The following is a 20475-nucleotide window of genomic DNA, read 5'->3' on the forward strand; positions in this document are numbered from 1 at the left end:
TGATGTATCGCGAGCTTTGCTATTATATTTGGATCCTATGATGTTTCCTCCCCCCTCTTCTCTCTTGTAATGAATCGAGTTTCCCCTTTGAAGTAATCTTATCGGATTGAGTCTTTAAAGACTTGAGAACACTTGATGTATGTTTTGCCGTGGATATCTGTGGTCACAATGGGATACCACGTGCCACTTGATGTACGTTTTGGTGACCAACTTGCGGGTTTCGTGACATTGGGAACCTATGCATAGGGGTTGGCACACGTTTTCGTCGTGATTCTCCGGTAGAAACTTTGGGGCACTCTTTGAGGTTCTTTGTGTTGGTTGAATAGATGAATTGAGATTGTGTGATGCATATCGTATAATCATGCCCACGGATACTTGAGGTGACATTGAAGTATCTAGGTGACATTAGGGTTTTGGTTGATTTGTATCTTAAGGTGTTATTCTAGTACGAACTCTAGGGCTGTTTGTGACACTTATAGGAATAGCCCAACGGATTGATTGGAAAGAATAACTTTGAGGTGGTTTCGTACCCTACCATAATCTCTTCGTTCGTTCTTCGCTATTAGTGACTTTGGAGTGACTCTTTGTTGCATGTTGAGGGATAATTTTATGATCCAATTATGTTAGTATTGTTGAGAGGACTTACAGTAGTGAAAGTATGAACCCTAGGCCTTATTTCCTATCATTGCAATACCGTTTACGCTCACTTATCATTAGTTACCTTGCTGTTTTTATATTTTCAGATTACATATACCTTTATCTACCATCCATATTGCACTTGTATCACAATCTCTTCGCCGAACTAGTGCACCTATACAATTTACCATTGTATTGGGTGTGTTGGGGACACAAGAGACTCTTTGTTATTTGGTTGCAGGGTTGCTTGAGAGAGACCCTCTTCATCCTACGCCTCCTACGGATTGATAAACCTTAGGTCATCCACTTGAGGGAAATTTTCTACTGTCCTACAAACCTCTGCACTTGGAGGCCCAACAAAGTCTACAAGAAGAAGGTTGTGTAGTAGACATCAGAGGCCATGGACCAGAGGGGAAACCCTTCTCCCATCTAGGGAGGAGGTCAAGGAAGAAGAAGAAGAAGGAGGGAGGCTCTCTCCCGCTCGCCTCCGGTGGCACCGGAGTGCCACCGGGGGGCATCATCATCACCGCAATCTTCACCAACAACTTCACCGCCATCATCATCAACTGTTCCCCCTCTATGCAGCGGTGTAACCACTCTCTTACCTGTTATAATCTCTACTTAAACATGGTGCTCAACGCTATATATTATTTCCCAATGATGTATGGCTATCCTATGATGTTTGAGTAGATCTGTTTTGTCCTATGGGCTATTTGATTATCGTGATTGGTTTGAGTTGCATGTTTTATTATTGCTGCTGTCCTATGGTGCTCTCTGTGTCGCGCAAGCGTGAGGGATCCCCGCTGTAGGGTGTTGCAATACGTTTATGATTCGCTTATAGTGGGTTGCGTGAGTGACTGAAACACAAACCCGAGTAAGGGGGTTGTTGCGTATGGGATAAAGAGGACTTGATACTTTAATGCTATGGTTGGGTTTTACCTTAATGATCTTTAGTAGTTGTGGATGCTTGCTAGAGTTCCAATCATAAGTGCATATGATCCAACTAGAGAAAGTATGTTAGCTTAGGCCTCTCCCTCATATAAAATTGCAATAATGAGTACCGGTCTAGTTATCGATTGCCTAGGGACAAATAACTTTCTCATAACAAAAAGCTCTCTACTAAAACTAATTTAGTTGTGTCTTTATCTAAACAGCCCCTACTTTTTATTTACATAATATTTATTATCTTGCAAACCTATCCAACAACACCTACAAAGTACTTCTAGTTTCATACTTGTTCTAGGTAAAGCAAACATCAAGCGTGCGTAGAGTTGTATCGGTGGTCGATAGAACTTGAGGGAATATTTGTTCTACCTTTAGCTCCTCGTTGGGTTCGACACTCTTACTTATCGAAAACTGTTGCGATCCCCTATACTTGTGGGTTATCAATCAACCTTGTTAGTGGATTCCTTTTGATGAGCATGAGATGGATGAAACTATAAGGCACAACCTTATGTACCCTCCTCTTACTTTCTGTTATTTATATTAAATAAAATAAAAATAGTATTTTTCTGTCTATTATATGATTTATCCGTGCAATATAAAAATACCCCAAAAATAAAAGTTCTCCAAATGCCCTGAAATTTAAATATGATTTTTTCTGGAATATTTGAGAATATTTGGCACTGAGAACACAGCAGGAGGAGCTGGCACCTGGCCACGAGGGTCAGGGGCGCGCCCTACCCCCCTGGCGCACCCCCTGCCTCGTGGGCCCACGGTGGCCCTCCTCCACTTATTCCTGCACCCAGACACTTCTTCTTCCTCCTACAAACACGAACATCCAGCTCAAGCACGAGTTCTAGCTCATTTTGCTTCGATTTTCGATCTCCTTGCTCAAAGCACCTCTCACAAAACTGCTTGGGGAGATTGTTCCTTGGTATGTGACTCCTCCATTGGTCCAATTAGTTTTTGTTCTAGTGCTTTATTCATTGCAAATTTTTGCTGCTTAGGTGACCCTGTTCTTGAGCTCGCATGTCAAATTTATATGGTCAAAAGTAGTTTTGATGCATGATATAGGCCCTAGGCACTTGTAGGAGTAGTTGCTATCAATATTATTGAGTTTGGTGCACTTTTATTTTGAAGTTACTAAAAATTTCAGAATTTTTCAGAAAATAATGAAGAGACTTTTGAGGGGCTCATCGAGCCGAAGCTCGAAGGAAAAGGCACAGAAGCCCAAATATAATCTGCCTCGTACCGCGGAGGTTCGGTCATGTGAATGGCCTTCCGATGATTTCTTGAGAGCAGCCGGGATTTATGAAGATTTTTATGAATTGACTGAGAATGCAGGCCTCACTGCCTTCCTCCACGACCGACGCGAACAGTATCTCTTACTCACCAATATCTTTGTGCAAAACTTTGATTTCCATGCTAGGAGCTCACCACCTGCTGTGGAATTTTATCTATATGATGAGTATAAGGAGATGTCACTTTATGATTTTTGTCGGGTCTGTTTGATCCCTTTCGAGGGCAGCGTAGAGGAACCACATCGTGACGATGTGGATGGGTTTATTGATACCATCACTGTAGGGGAAATGAGGAAGGTTTCCGATGCACGAATCACCAGCATACATTTTCCTGTTTTACGCTACTTTGCAATATTTGCTAGTCGTTGCTTAATTGGTCGCGGAAACTGTGGAAACCTTAGTATTCTTGATATTATTATTCTGTTCCATGCTTTGTTCGGTGATCACTCTATTAGTATGGGCGGTATTATTTCTAAATGGTTAAGTCTGAATCGTACCAAAGGGCCCATCTTTGGAGGCATTTATGCCTCACGCCTAGCTGCACATTTCAACATACCGATTAGGCATTATGAGAAGGAAGAAAAATTGTTGCCCAATGTTTATTTAGATTATAAAAGTATGGTGGCACATGATTTTATTGTTAAGAATAGGGAAGGAGAGCTTAAATACAAATTGTTCTTTGATAAACGTCATCCTGAGACTATTACCCTGCTGATAACCCACAAGTATAGGGGATCGCAACAGTTTTTGATAAGTAAGAGTGTCGAACCCAACGAGGAGCTAAAGGTAGAACAAATATTCCCTCAAGATCTATCGACCACCGATACAACTCTACGCACGCTAGATTTTCGCTTTACCTAGAACAAGTATGAAACTAGAAGTACTTTGTAGGTGTTGTTGGATAGGTTTGCAAGACAATAAAGATTACGTAAATAAAAAGTGGATAGGTTTAGATAAAGACACAACTAATTTAGGTTTAGTAGAGAGCTTGTTGTTACGAGAAAATTATTTGTCCCTAGGCAATCGATAACTAGACCGGTAATCATTATTGCAATTTTATTTGAGGGAGAGGCATAATCTAACATAATTTCTCTACTTGGATCATATGCACTTATGATTGGAACTCTAGCAAGCATCCGCAACTACTAAAGATCATTAAGGTAAAACCCAACCATAGCATTAATGCATCAAGTCCTCTTTATCCCATACGCAACAACCCCATTACTCGGGTTTGTGTTTTAGTCACTCACGCAACCCACTATAAGCGAATCATGAACGCATTGCAACACCCTACAACGGGAATCCCTCACGCTTGCGCGACACGGAGAGCACCATAGGACAGCACCAATAATAAAACATGCAACTCAAACCAATCTTGATCATCAAATAGCCCATAGGACAAAACGGGTCTACTCAAACATCATAGGATAGCCATACATCATTGGGAAATAATATATAACGTTGAGCACCATGTTTAAGTAGAGATTACAGCGGGTAAAAGAGGGATTACACCGCTGCATAGAGGGGGGAAGAGTTGGCGATGATGGCGGTGATGTTGTTGGTGAAGATTGCGGTGATGATGATGGCCACGGTAGCGTTCTGGTGCCACCGGAAGAGAAGGGGAGAGGGGGCCCCTTCGTCTTCTTCTTACTTGACCTCCTCCCTAGATGGGAGAAGGGTTTCCCCTCTGGTCCTTGGCCTCCATGGCTTGGGAGGGACGAGAGCCCCTCCGAGATTGGATCTGCCTCTCTGTCTCTCTCTGTTTCTGCGTTCTCAGATTCTACCCTTTCACCGTTTTATATATTCCCAGAGATCCGTAACTCCGATTGGGCTGAAATTTTGACACGATCTCTATCCGGGAATTAGCTTTCTTGCGGCGGAAGAAGGGCTCCAACCTCCTTACGGGGTGGCCACGAGGGTCAGGGGCGCGCCCCCATGCCTCCTGGGCCCCTCGAGGATCGTCTCGCGTTGATTTCACTTCCCAAAAATCACATATATTCCAAAAAAATCTCTATCTGTTTTTATCCTGTCTGGACTCCGTTTGATATGGATTTTCCGTGAAACAAAAAACATGCAACAAACAGGAACTGGCACTGGGCACTAGATCAATATGTTAGTCCCAAAAATAATATAAAAAGTTGCCAAAAGTATATGAAAGTTGTAGAATATTGGCATGGAACAATCAAAAATTATAGATACGACGAAGATGTATCAGCATCCCCAAGCTTAATTCCTGCTCGTCCTCGAGTAGGTAAATGATAAAAAAGATAATTTTTGATGTGGAATGCTACCTAGCATAATCTTGATCACATATCTAATCATGGCATGAACATTAAGATACGAGTTGTTCAAAGCAATAGTCTATCATTTGACATAAAAACAATAATACTTCAAGCCTACTAATAAAGCAATCATGTCTTTTCAAAATAACATGGACAAATAGAGTTATCCCTACAAAATCATATAGTCTGGCTATGCTCCATCTTCTTCACACAAAATATTCACGTCATGCACAACCCCGATGACAAGCCAAGCAATTGTTTCATACATTTGACGTTCTCAAACCTTTTCAACTTTCACTCAATACATGAGCGTGAGCCATGGAAATAGCACTATAGGTGGAATAAAATATGATGGTGGAGGTTGTGTGGAGAAGACAAAAAAGGAGAAAGTCTCACATCGACGCGGCTAATCAACGGGCTATGGAGATGCCCATCAATTGATGTCAATGTGAGGAGTAGGGATTGCCATGCAACGGATGCACTAGAGCTATAAGTATATGAAAGCTCAAACTGAAACTAAGTGGGTGTGCATCCAACTTGCTTGCTCATGAAGACCTAGGGCATTTGAGGAAGCCCATCGTTGGAATATACAAGCCAAGTTCTATAATGAAAATTCCCGCTAGTATATGAAAGTGGTAACTCAAGAGACTCTCTATATGAAGAACATGGTGCTACTCTGAAGCACAAGTGTGGGAAAAGGATAGTAACATTGCCCCTTCTCTCTTTTTCTCTCATTTTTTTTTCATTTTTTTCTTTTTTTTCTTTTTTGGGCCTTCTCTTTTTTTGGCCTTTCTCTTTTTTTTCGTCCGGAGTCTCATCCCGACTTGTGGGGGAATCATGGTCTCCATCATCCTTTCTCACTGGGGCAATGCTCTAATAATGATGATCGTCACACTTTTATTTACTTACAACTCAATATTACAACTCGATATCTAGAACAAAGATATGACTCTATATGAATGCCTCCGGCAGTGTACCGGGATGTGCAACGATCTAGCATAGCAATGACATCAAAAAATGGACAAGCCATGAAAACATCATGCTAGCTATCTTATGATCATGCAAAGCAATATGACAATGATGCTCAAGTCATGTATATGATGATGATGGAAGTTGCATGGCAATATATCTCGGAATGGCTATGGAAATGCCATGATAGGTAGGTATGGTGGCTGTTTTGAGGAAGATATAAGAAGGTTTGTGTGTGATAGAGTGTATCATATCACGGGGTTTGGATGCACCAGCGAAGTTTGCACCAACTCTCGAGGTGAGAAAGGGCAATGCACGGTACCGAAGAGGCTAACAATGATGGAAGGGTGAGAGTGCGTATAATCCATGGACTCAACATTAGTCATAAAGAACTCACATGCTTATTGCAAAAATCTATTAGTCATCGAAACAAAGTACTACGCGCATGCTCCTAGGGGGATATATTCGTAGGAAAAGACCATCGCTCGTCCCCGACTGCCACTCATAAGGAAGACAATCAATAAATACCTCATGCTCCAACTTCGTTACATAAAGGTTCACCATACGTGCATGCTACGGGAATCACAAACCTCAAGACAAGTATTTCTACAATCCACAACTACCCAGTAGCATGACTCTAATATCACCATCTTTATATCGCAAAACTATTGCAAGGAATCAAACATATCATATTCAGTGATCTACAAGTTTTATGTAGGATTTTATGACTAACCATGTGAATGACCAGTTCCTGTCATCTCTCTAAATAGATATAAGTGAAGCAAGAGAGTTTAATTATTTCTACAAAAGATATGCCCACGCTCTAATCAAATATAAGTGAAGCAAAAGAGCATTCTACAAATGGCGGTTTTCTATGTAAAGAGAAACAGGCAATCCAAACTTCAAATGATATAAGTGAAGCACATGAAGCATTCTATAAGGCCATACTCAAAAGATATAAGTGAAGTGCATAGAGCATTCTATAAATCAACCAAGGACTATCTCATACCAACATGGTGCATAAAATAAAAGTGAAAAATAAATTCAAAAGACGCTCCAAGATTGCACATATCACATGAACGAAACGAATTTGAAAACATACCGATACTTGCTGAAGAAAGAGGGGATGCCTTCCGGGGCATCCCCAAGCTTGGACGCTTGAGTCTCCTCGAATATTTACTTGGGGTGCCTTGGGCATCCCCAAGATTGAGCTCTTGCCTCTCTTCCTTCTTCTCACATCGAGACCTTCTCGATCATCGAACACTTCATCCACACAAAACTTCAACAGAAAACTCGGTAAGATCCGTTAGTATAATAAAGCAAATCACTACTCTAAGTACTGTTGAAAAACAATTCATATTTTGTTTTGGAATTGTGTCTACTGTATTATAACTTTTTTCATGGCTTAATCCACTGATATAAATCGATAGTTTCATCAAAACAAGCAAACTATGTATCAAAAACAGAATCCGTCTAAGACAGAACAGTCTGTAACAATCTGAACATTCACCATACTTCTGTTACTTGAACAATTCTACCAAAATTAGTAAAAATAAAAAATTTGTATAGGAAGACAGTGCAAAAAGAATCAGAACCGTTTTACGTTCCAACTAAAAATGTAAAATCGCACACTACAGCCAAAGTTTCTGTCCTGCACCGTACAAACCATCAATCAAATGTAAACATCCTAAAGACAAACCTTGGCACATTATTTTTATAATACAATGGAATTGTACAAGGGTATAATTATTTTTATTGAAAAGTTTCTATAATCAAGATTCACAAAGTTGCCGTGAGCATGAACAAAGTTCAAGGAGCTCTCCCACTTCAACAATGCTTGTCTTTCTCACTTTCACTTTCCTTTTTGAAAAAGTTTTGGGTTCCCCTCTTTATTTTTGTTGTTTTTAAATTATATGAAAGAACTCAATAGAAATAAATGACTCTCTAAAACTTCCGGGTTGTCTCCCTGGCAGCGCTTTCTTTAAAGGCATTAAGCTAGGCATATAGTGCTCAAGTAATGGATCCACCCAGATCCCAAGGTATATCAAAGCCAATTTTAATTAACAATGATTTATAATTTAGTAGTGAGCACAAAGTAACATATATCATGCAAAAACAAAGTCTAACTCTCTTCCTATGCATCGGCATGTCATAAAGGAACAATTCATGCACACATAGTAAAGGCCAATGCATAGTATAAACAGTTTCTTGCAATTTTGTTGTATTGGAAGCATAGAGATGTGGAGATATAGTTCCTCTCTCATAATAATTGCAAGTAGGAGCAGCAAGCACATGCATATTATATCTATCAAAATCATCATGTGTAGTATTAAAACACAACCCATCAATGTAATCCTTAATAAGGGCAAACTTCTCCGATATAGTGTAGTCGGGAGAATTCAAAAAGATAATAGGACTATCATGCGTGGGTGCAATAGCAACAATTTCATGTTTAACATAAGGAACTATAGCAAGTTCATCTCCATAAGCATAATTCATATTGGCATCTTGGCCACAAGCATAGCAAGCATCATCAAAAAGGGATATTTCAAGAGAATCAAAGGGATCATAATAGTCATCATAGAAATCATCCTTCGGTAAGCACGAAGGGAAATTAAACAATGTATGAGTTGAAGAGTTACTCTCATTAGAAGGTGGGCACGGGTAGCTAATCCGCTATTCCTCCTCTTGTTCTTCGCTCTCCTCCTCATCTTTTTCATCCAATGAGCTCACAGTTTCATCAATTTCTTCTTCCATAGACTCCTGTAAAATAGTAGTCTCTTCTTGGACAGCGGGGTAGTCCTCAATATATGGTTCAACATAGGCATTAGAAGCATAATTATCATAGCAATATTTAAGTATGGCAAAATTTTCAGATTTGTAAAGAGTAGCATCATACTTCTAAATCAAAGAAGCAATTTCGTAAGCACCCTTAAAAGCAACAAATTCTTCAATTTGTTGAACATCATAGTAACTATAAACACCCTTAGCATACGAAGATACGATTCCATTATCACTAAACTCACATTGATAGGGAAGGTGTTTCTTAGGGTTTTTAGAACAACAAATAAAATCATATATTTCACATAAATTCCAAGCATAACATTGCAAACGATGAATTTGACCCAGTAAAAGTTTCCCTTTTCAGATATACGGTGTCGCACATAACAAGCATGCTCATCTAAAGATTTGCCCTCAACTAAGCTAGTTGGGGTTTCAGCACGAGCACAAAGGGATCGAGGAAGATCCAAGTAATAACCTTCAGCAGTGTGATAGATTTTGAGTGGTTCTTCAACCATTGGTTTAGTAGGTACAACTAATTTTTTTGGTATTTTGCATTTCCTACCCATAAATAAAGATAGAAAACAACTAAGAACAACAAATAAAAATTACTTAGTGATAAAGCAAACAAGCACACATGAGAATATTCACCCCACGATATTGCTCCCGGCAACGGCGCCAGAAAAAGGTCTTGATAACCCACAAGTATAGGGGATCACAACACTTTTCAATAAGTAAGAGTGTCGAACCCAACGAGGAGCTAAAGGCAGAACAAATATTCCCTCAAGTTCTATCGACCACCGATACAACTCTACGCATGCTAGATTTTCGCTTTACCTAGAACAAGTATGAAACTAGAAGTACTTTGTAGGTGTTGTTCGTGTTGGGGAACGTAGCAGAAATTCAAAATTTTCTACGCATCACCAAGATCAATCTATGGAGTAATCTAGAAACGAGGGGAAGGAGAGTGCATCTACATACCCTTGTAGATTGCTAAGCGGAAGCGTTCAAGTGAACGGGGTTGATGGAGTCGTACTCGTCGTGATCCAAATCACCGATGATCCTAGTGCCGAACGGACGGCACCTCCGTGTTCAACACACGTACAGCCCGGTGACGTCTCCTACGCCTTGATCCAGCAAGGGGAGAAGGAGAGGTTGGGGAAGACTCCATCCAACAGCAGCACGACGGCGTGGTGGTGGTGGAGGAGCACGGGACTCCAGCAGGGCTTCGCCAAGCACTACGAGAGACGAGGAGGAAGAGGGGTAGGGCTGCGCCAACAGGAGATTGAATCGCGTGTCTTGGGCAGCCCCAAACCTCAAGTATATATAGTGGGAGGGGAGGGCTTGCGCCCCCACCTAGGGTTCCCTCCCTAGGGGTGGCGGCAGCCCCCAGATCCCATCTGGGTGGCGGCCACAAGGGGGAGAGGGGGAGGCGCACCTGGGGTGGGCCTTAGGGCCCATCTGCCCTAGGGTTTGCCCCCTTCCCCTCTTGGAGGCGCCTTGGGCCTTGGTGGGAGGCGCCCCAGCCCACCTAGGGGCTGGTCCCTTCCCACTATTGGCCCATGTAAGCCTCCGGGGCTGGTGGCCCCACCTGGTGGACCCCTGGACCCCTCTGGTGGTCCCGGTACACTACCGGTGATGCCCGGAACACTTCCGGTGGCCAAAACCATACTTCCTATATATCAATCTTTACCTCTGGACCATTCCGGAACTCCTCGTGACGTCCGAGATCTCATCCGGGACTCCGAACAACATTCGGTAACCGCGTACATACTTTCCCTATAACCCTAGCGTCCTCGAACCTTAAGTGTGTAGACCCTACGGGTTCGGGAACCATGCAGACATGACGGAGACAACTCTCCGGTCAATAACCAACAGCGGGATCTGGATACCCATGTTGGCTCCCACATGCTCCACGATGATCTCATCGGATGAACCACGATGTCAAGGATTCAATCAATCCCGTATACAATTCCCTTTGTCTAGCGGTATGATACTTGCCCGAGATTCGATCATCGGTATCCCGATACCTTGTTCAATCTCGTTACCGACAAGTCTCTTTACTCATTCCGTAACACATCATCCCATGATCAACTCCTTGGTCATATTGTGCACATTATGATGATGTCCTACCGAGTGGGCCTAGAGTTACCTCTTCGTTTACACGGAGTGACAAATCCCAGTCTCGATTCGTGCCAACCCAACAGACACTTTCGGAGATACCTGTAGTGTACCTTTATAGCCACCCAGTTACGTTGTGACGTTTGGCACACCCAAAGCGCTCCTACGGTATCCGGGAGTTGCACAATCTCATGGTCTAAGGAAATGATGCTTGACATTAGAAAAGCTTTAGCATACGAACTACACGATCTTTGTGCTAGGCTTAGGATTGGGTCTTGTCCATCACATCATTCTCCTAATGATGTGATCCCATTATCAACGACATCCAATGTCCATGGTCAGGAAACCGTAACCATCTTATTGATCAACGAGCTAGTCAACTAGAGGCTTACTAGGGACATGGTGTTGTCTATGTATCCACACATGTATCTGAGTTTCCTATCAATACAATTCTAGCATGGATAATAAACGATTATCGTGAACAAGGAAATATAATAATAAACAATTTATTATTGCCTCTAGGGCATATTTCCAACAGTTGGATAGGTTTGAAAGATAATAAAGATTACGTAAATAAAAAGTAGGGGCTGTTTAGATAAAGACACAACTAAGTTATGTTTAGTAGAGAGCTTGTTGTTACGAGAAAGTTATTTGTCCCTAGGCAATCAATAACTAGACCGGTAATCATTATTGCAATATTATTTGAGGGAGAGGCATAAGCTAACTTACTTTCTCTACTTGGATCATATGCACTTATGATTGGAACTCTAGCAAGCATCCGCAACTACTAAAGATCATTAAGGTAAAACCCAACCATAGCATTAAAGCATCAAGTCTTTTTTATCCCATACGCAACAACCCCCTTACTCGGGTTTGTGTTTCAGTCACTCACGCAACCCACTATAAGCGAATCATGAACGTATTGCAACACCCTACAGCGGGGATCCCGCACGCTTGCCCGACACGGAGAGCACCATAGGACAGAACCAATAATAAAACATGCAACTCAAAGCAATCTTGATCATCAAATAGCCCATAGGATAAAACGGGTCTACTCAAATATCATAAGATAGCCATACATCATTGGGAAATAATATATAGCGTTGAGCACCATGTTTAAGTAGAGATTACAGCGGGTAAAAGAGGGGTTACACCGCTGCATACAGGGCGGAAGAGTTGGTGATGATGGCGGTGAAGTTGTTGGTGAAGATTGCGGTGATGATGATGGCCACGGCAGCGTTCCTGTGCCACCGGAAGAGGAGGGGAGAGGGGGGCCCTTCGCCTTCTTCTTCCTTGACCTCTCCCTAGATGGGAGAAGGGTTTCCCCTCTGGTCCTTGGCCTCCATGGATTGGGAGGGGCGAGAGCCCCTCCGAGATTGGATCTGTCTCTCTATGTCTCTCTGTTTCTGCGTTCTCAGATTCTACCCTTTCACCGTTTTATATATTCCCGGACATCCGTAACTCCGATTGGGCTGAATTTTTGACACGATCTCTACCCGGAAATTAGCTTTCTTGCGGCGAAAGAAGGGCTCCAACCGCCTTACGGGGTGGCCACGGGGGTCAGGGGTGCGCCGCCCTGCCTCCTGGGCCCCTCGAGCATCGTCTCGCGTTTATTTCACTTCCCAAAAATCACATATATTCCAAAAAATCCCTGTCCGTTTTTATCCCGTTTGGACTCCGTTTGATATGGATTTTCTGTGAAACAAAAAACATGCAACAAACAGGAACTGGCACTGGGCACTGGATCAATATGTTAGTCCCAAAAATAGTATAAAAAGTTGCCAAAAGTATATGAAAGTTGTAGAATATTGGCATGGAACAATCAAAAATTATAGATACGACAGAGACGTATCACCTGCCTGCTCCTTCCTTGTTTGATTTATCTACAGGTAAGTACCTTGTTCCGTCAGAGGCTATTCACGCCTACCGGAACCCTACATCAGCCCCAGAGCCAGAGTCGGAACCACAAGTTGATCCTCCACGACAGTCTAATTATCTGTGGGATCCGGAGATGATTGCCAACCAGTGGCAATCAGAGTCTTCTTCATCTCAGTATGACCCCAACTATTATTATGGATATCCGCCAGGCCAGCCGTGGCCACAGACCAACTTAGGCCAAAAGCCTAAGCTTGGGGGAGTACGTATTTCTCGCCGACATTATATTCATGTTCACACACTCATTGCTAGATGTCAGTGCTCATACTTTTTCATTGTATCATCCATGCTAGTTTATTTTCCTTTTTATGCTTTCTTCTTGTGTGTTTAATAAACCTTAAGAAAAAACACAAAAAAATAGTTTTAGCTTTTAGCTGGTTTTAATTTCCATGCTTGTAGTAGTAATTAAAAAAGAAAACCCAAAAAGATCTCCTGTTCTTCTTTTGCTTGTTGGGAGCTTTCCCGTGTAAATAGTATTATTTCTTTTCTTTTCTTTGGGGGCCGATAGGAGAAGTCCATGATTAAATTGTTGAAGTGGCTCTTATATGCATTATTGTTGATCTGACAAAAGAGCCCATATTGCCTTGTCTTCTCCTGTTTATTGAATGCCTGCAGATTCCAGCTTAGTCCAATGCACATGCAATATTATTATTATTCACACTATTCGGTCATGCAAGTGAAAGGCAATTATGACGATATATGATGGACTGACTGAGATGAGAAAAGCTGGTATGAACTCGACCTCTCTTGTTTTTGTAAATATGATTAGTTCATCGTTCCTGATTCAGCCTATTATGAATAAACATGTTTGCAATGACAACTAGAGATCATAGTTTCTTGTGCCATGCTTGATTAGCTAGGAGCTTATAATGGTTTACCTTGCATGCCAACATGCTATTAAAATGGTTGTGATGTTGTATGATAGGGTGGTATCCTCCTCGGAATGATTTAAGTGACTTGACTTGGCGCATGTTCCCGCATGTAGTTGAAACAAAATCAACATAGCCTTCACGATATTTATGTTCATGGTGGATTATATCCTACTCATGCTTACATTTGGTGTTGATTAATTTTAATGCATGTTCATGACTGTTGTCGCTCTCTAGCTGGTCGTTTCCTAGTCTCTTGCTAACCTTCACCTATACTAAGCGGGAATGCTGCTTGTGCATCCAACTCCATAACTCCCAAAGTTATTCCATATGAGTCCACCATACCTACCTATATATGGTATCCACCTGCGGTTCCAAGTAAATTTGTATGTGCCAAACTCTAAACCTTCAAATAAATATCCTGTTTTGTATGCTCGAATAGCTCATGTATCAACTAGGGCTTTCTGTACCTTCCATGTTAGGTGGGTTATTCTCAAGAGGAGTGGACTCCGCTCCTCACTCACGAGAAAAATGGCTGGTCACCGGGATGCCTAGTCCCATGTTTTATGCAAACTAAATCAAAATAATTGCAAACAAAAATCCCCCTGGGACTCTTGTTAGTTGGAGGCACTCGTTGTTTCGAGCAAGCCATGGATTGATGCTTGTTGGTGGAGGGGGAGTATAAACTTTACCATTCTGTTTGGGAACCGCCTATAATGTGTTTAGCATGGAAGATATAGCCATCTCTTGGTTGTTATGTTGACAATGAAAGTATACCACTCAAAATATTATTCACCTCTATTTCAAAACCGAGCTCTGGCACCTCTACAAATCCCTGCTTCCCTCTGCGAAGGGCCTATCTATTTACTTTCATGTTGAGTCATCACCCTCTTATTAAAAAGCACCAGTTGGAGAGCACTGCTGTCATTTGCATTCATTACTGTTAGTTTACACTGAGTATGACTTGACTGGATCTCTTTTACCATGAATTACAATGTCTAGTCAGTCCTTGATCTTTAAAGGTGCTCTGCATTTATGTTTTGCGGTCTCAGAAAGGGCTAGCGAGATACCATCTTGTTATATCATATTATGATTGTTTTGAGAAAGTGTTGTCATTCGAGATTTATTATTATTGCTCGCTAGTTGATTATGTCATTGATATGAGTAAACTTGAGACCTAAGCGTTATTGTGAATGTGGTTAGTCATAATCTTTGCTGAAAACTTGAATGCTGGCTTTACATATTTACAACAACAAGAGAAAACAGAGTTTGTAAAAGTTTTTCTTTATCACTTTCAGTTTGTCAACTGAATTGCTTGAGGACAAGCAAAGGTTTAAGCTTGGGGGAGTTGATACGTCTCTGTCGTATCTACTTTTCCAAACACTTTTGCCCTTGTTTTGGACTCTAACTTGCATGATTTGAATGGAACTTACCCGGACTGACGCTGTTTTCAGCAGAATTGCTAAGGTGTTATTTATGTGCAGAAACAAAAGTTTTCGGAATGACCTGAAACTTCATGGAACATCTATTCGGAAATAATAAAAAAATCCTTGCAAAAGATGAAGACCAGGGGGGCCACCACCTGTCCACGAGGGTGGGGGGGCGCGCATGCCCCCCTAGGGCGTGCCCCCTACCTCATGGGCCCCCTGGAGCTCCTCCGACCTCAACTCCAACTCTATATATTTGGTTTCGGGGAGAAAAAAAATCAGAGAGAAGGATTCATCGCGTTTTACGATACAGAGCTGCCGCCAAGCCCTAAAACCTCTCGGGAGGGCTGATCTGGAGTCCGTTCGGGGCTCCGGAGAGGGGAATCCGTCGCCATCGTCATCATCAACCATCCTCCATCACCAATTTCATGATGCTCACCGCCGTGCGTGAGTAATTCCATCATAGGCTTGCTGGACGGTGATGGGTTGGATGAGATTTATCATGTAATCGAGTTAGTTTTGTTAGGGTTTGATCCCTAGTATCCACTATGTTGTGAGGTTGATGTTGCTATGACTTTGCTTTGCTTAATGCTTGTCACTAGGGCCCGAGTGCCATGATTTCAGATCTGAACCTATTATGTTTTCATCAATATATGGGAGTTCATGATCCTATCTTGCAAGTCTATAGTCACCCATTATGTGTTATGATCCATTAACCCCGAAGTGACAATAATCGGGATACTTACCAGTGATGACCATAGTTTGAGGAGTTCATGTATTCACTATGTGCTAATGCTTTGTTTCGGTACTCTATTAAAAGGAGGCCTTAATATCCCTTTGTTTCCATTAGGACCCCGCTGCCACGGGAGGGTAGGACAAAAGATGTCATGCAAGTTCTTTTCCATAAGCACGTATGACTATATTCGGAATACATGCCTATATTACATTGATGAATTGGAGCTAGTTCTGTGTCACCCTAGGTTATGACTGTTACATGATGAACCGCATCCGGCATAATTCTCCATCACCGATCCATTGCTTACGAGCTTTCCATATATTGTTCTTCGCTTATTTACTTTTCCGTTGCTATTGCTATCATCATTACAAAATACCAAAAACACTACTTTTACTACTGTTACCTTTTGCTACCGTTACCACTACTATCATATTACTTTGCTACTAAATACTTTGTTGCAGATATTAAGTTTCCAGGTGTGGTTGAATTGACAACTTAGCTGCTAATACTTGAGAATATTCTTTGGCTCCCCTTGTGTCGAATCAATAAATTTGGGTTGAATACTCTACCCTAAAAAACTGTTGCGATCCCCTATACTTGTGGGTTATCAGGGCTAAGGGTACGTACCAGTAGCTATGTGTTTGATCTCTCTCTCTCGTGTTCTTGATTTGGCACGATCTTGATGTACCGCAAGCTTTGCTATTATAGTTGGATCTTATGATGTTTCTCTCCCTATACCTTCTTGTAATGGATTGCGTTTTCCCTTTGAAGTTATCTTATCAGATTGAGTCTTTAAGGATTTGAGAACACTTGATGTATGTCTTGCATGTGCTTATCTGTGGTGACAATGGGATATTCACGTGATCTACATGATGTATGTTTTGATGATCAACTTGCGGGTTCTGTGACCTTGTGAACTTATGCATAGGGGTTGGCACACGTTTTCTTCTAGACTCTCCGGTAGAAACTTTGGGGCACTCTTTGAAGTTCTTTGTGTTGGTTTGAACAGATGAATCTAAGATTGTGTGATGCATATCATATAATCAAACCCGTGGATACTTGTGGTGACATTGGAGTATCTAGGTGACATTACGTTTTTGGTTGATGTGTGTCTTAAGGTGTTATTTTAGTACAACTCTAGGGCTGTTTGTGACACTTATAGGAATAGCCCAATAGATCGATCAGAAATAATAACTTTGAGGTGGTTTCGTACCCTACAATAATCTCTTTGTTTGTTCTTCGCCATTAATGACTTTGAAGTGACTCTTTGTTGCATGTTGAGGGATTGTTATATGATCTAATTATGTTATCATTGATGAGAGAACTTGCACTAGTGAAAGTATGAACCCTAGGCTTTGTTTCGAAGCATTGTACACTAGTAGAAAGGGTCAAATGTGAAGCACATTAGTGCCGGTTTGAATTTGAGCCGGCACTAATGTGACCATTAGTGCCGGTTCGAACGGCTAGGCGGGCGGGCATCATTAGTACCGGTTCGTGGGCAACCTTTAGTACCAGTTCATGCCACGAACCAGTACTAATCAGGCCAGTGCGGGTGTGGTCAGGCTGGGGCCCCGACGAAGACCTTTAGTAACGGTTCATGGCATGAACAGGTACTAGAGTTTCTTAGTAAGCTGATTTTTAGTCCCACCTCGCCAAGAGAGAGGCAGTATGAGTGGTTTATAAGCCGTGAGTGCAGAGACAATGATGAAGAGGCGCAATGCTCACCTGCACGTTGATTAGCTTCAAGCCTTTCGGAATAGCATAGATTGCACTGAGCTATGTGCAGTGCAGTCTACACTATTCCGAAAGGCTTGAAGCAAATTAACCAGCATTGCACCTCTTTTTTATTTTTAATAACTTATTTGAACTCCGGACTTCTTTTGTGTTCAGTATGCAGCATTCAAAGCGACGTCATCAATTTCCAACATGTTCTGACAACATTTGTTGTTTTTCGGTCATTTACCTAATTGTTTAGAGAGCTAAATGACCGTGAAATTGAAAATCACTACAAAATGAATTCTGAAAATGTTGAAAATTAGCATGGTATCATCATTTTACCCGCGTAGCATGTGTGAAAGAGTAGAGAGGGTCACGGCAAAAACTGGACGCACTTCGTGTACAAGCTGGACAAACTCTTTCGGAGTATCAGGTTTTCGGACGAGAACTCATCTGTTACACGGGCACTTCAATGTTTTTTAAACTTATTTGAACTCCGGACTTCTTTTGTGTTCAGTATGCAGCATTCAAAGCGACATCATCAATTTCCAACATGTTGTGACATCATTTGTTGTTTTTCGGTCATTTACCTAATTGTTTAGAGAGCTAAATGACCGTGAAATTGAAAATCACTACAAAATGAACTCTGAAAATATTGAAACTTGGCATGGTATCATCATTTCACCCTCATAGCATGTGCGAAAGAGTGGAGAGGGTCACGGCAAAAACTGGACGCACTTCGTGTACAAACTGGACAAACTCTTTCGGAGTATCAGGGTTTCAGACGAGAAATCATCTGTTACACAGGCACTTCAATGTTTTTTAAACTTATTTGAACTCCGGACTTCTTTTGTGTTCAGTATGCAGCATTCAAAGCAACGTCATCAATTTCCAACACGTTCTAACATCATTTGTTGTTTTTCGGTCATTTACCTAATTGTTTAGAGAGCTAAATGACCGTGAAATTGAAAATCACTACAAAATGAATTCTGAAAATGTTGAAACTTGCAATGGTATTATCATTTCGGAGTATCAGAGTAGAGAGGGTCACAAAAAAACTACTCAGAAATAAATAGAAAAAATAAATAAAGCAGAAAAGAATAAAACTATATAAAAAATTACTCAAAAATAAATAGAAGAAAATAAATAATGCAGAAAAGAAAAAAACTATATAAAAATTACTCAAAAATAAATAGAATAAAATAAATAATGCAAAAAAGAAAAAACTATATAAAAAATTAGTTGGGGCGCTGCCCAGTGGGCCTGCCAGACCTAGGCTGTGCAAATGCAGGCCCAGAAGGGCCAGCAGACTCACAGGGCAGCGCGCCCTAGTTAGGCACAGAAGACAGATATATAGAGAAGCTCGGAGGAGAAGCCGCGGCTGGGTTTATAAACAAGTGCGGCTGCCCTTCGCTCGGCGAGGTGGGACTAAACATTGTGCACCGCCGGTGGCAGCGCACAACCATTAGTATCGGTTGGTGGCTCCAACCGGTACTAATGATTTGGCCTTTAGTACCGGTTCGTGGCACGAACCGGTACTAAAGGGGCCGTTTCCCGCTGTCGTGGTTCTAAGTCTGACAGTAATGTAGGGAGGTAGGTATGGAGAGGCAAGATCTTAGCTATGGAGTAGTTGTAAGCACACGAGGTTTACGAGTTCAGGCCCTTCTTGGAGGAAGTAATAGCCCTACGTCTCGGAGCCCGGAGGCAGTCGACTGGATTATGTGTGTGAATTACAGGGGTGCGAACCCTTTACACCGAGGGGGAGGGTGGCTTATATAGAGTTTGCCAGACCCCTCCGGCCCTCAGTTATGCAGGGTTTCAAATACATTAAGGTCGGGCGTTACTGGTAACACCCTTAATAAAGTGCTATGATGACCATAAAAGCTACTTAATGACCGACTGTTAGCATGCGGAGTGACTTTAGGTCTCCTGGCCGTCGAGTGGTTGGATCTTGGTCGAGTGATTGCTTCTTGATCGAGTGTCTTCGAGTCTGTCGAATGGAACACCTCCAAGTCGATTGAAAGGTGATTTCTTCTAGAGATGTCCTTGGGTAGGGCAGTTAGGACAGGTCCATGACCCTACCCTAGGTACATAGCTTCATCATTAGCCCCCGAATGGATCGAGGTTTGAGTAGGGAAGGAGTTGAGAACTTCTCCGACTCATTTTTCATGCCATGAGCATATCTTGTTTCGGATCAATGAACCTGCGTGATGACAGCAACTTCCTTTTCAGTCGCCTTGATCCATTCTTAGTTTTTTGTCGAGTGAGTTTCTTTACTTGAAAAGCTCCGAGTGACGGTGTGGAGGAGATCTTCCGTCTGACAAGTTGTTCTGCTGCCCGCAGATTTCGTGGGATTCGAATTTTGGGAAGCGCGCGGGACGGGGGAGGCCGCAGTAATCGGATGGGATAGGGCGGAGCCGCCTCAATCTCCGCGCCACCTTTTTCGCCACGTATCGCGTGCGCGATTGTTACGGGATTTGACAGGATCGTCTGGGCCTACCAGTCAGCCACTCGGAAGCGACCTCATATAAGGCGTCGGACCGGGGTTTCTTGAACAGTGCGTTCTCATTTCCTCTTCTCTTCTTCAGGCTTCTTCGTCGCGCTCGCTCCCGCCACAGTGCCGCCGCTCCGTACGCGTCTCGCCGGGGACGATGGGGAAGGAGAAGACAGCGGCTCTGGATCGGGCGAAGAAGGCGACGGCAAAGGCGAAGGGGAAGGTGACCAGTCGGGGTGGATCTTCCTCACGAGCCGGCCTGCCGA

The sequence above is a fragment of the Triticum urartu genome, chromosome 5A (genome assembly GCF_056163025.1).
Source record: "Triticum urartu cultivar PI428250 chromosome 5A, HENAU_Tu73, whole genome shotgun sequence".
Classification (NCBI taxonomy): Eukaryota; Viridiplantae; Streptophyta; class Magnoliopsida; order Poales; family Poaceae; genus Triticum; species Triticum urartu.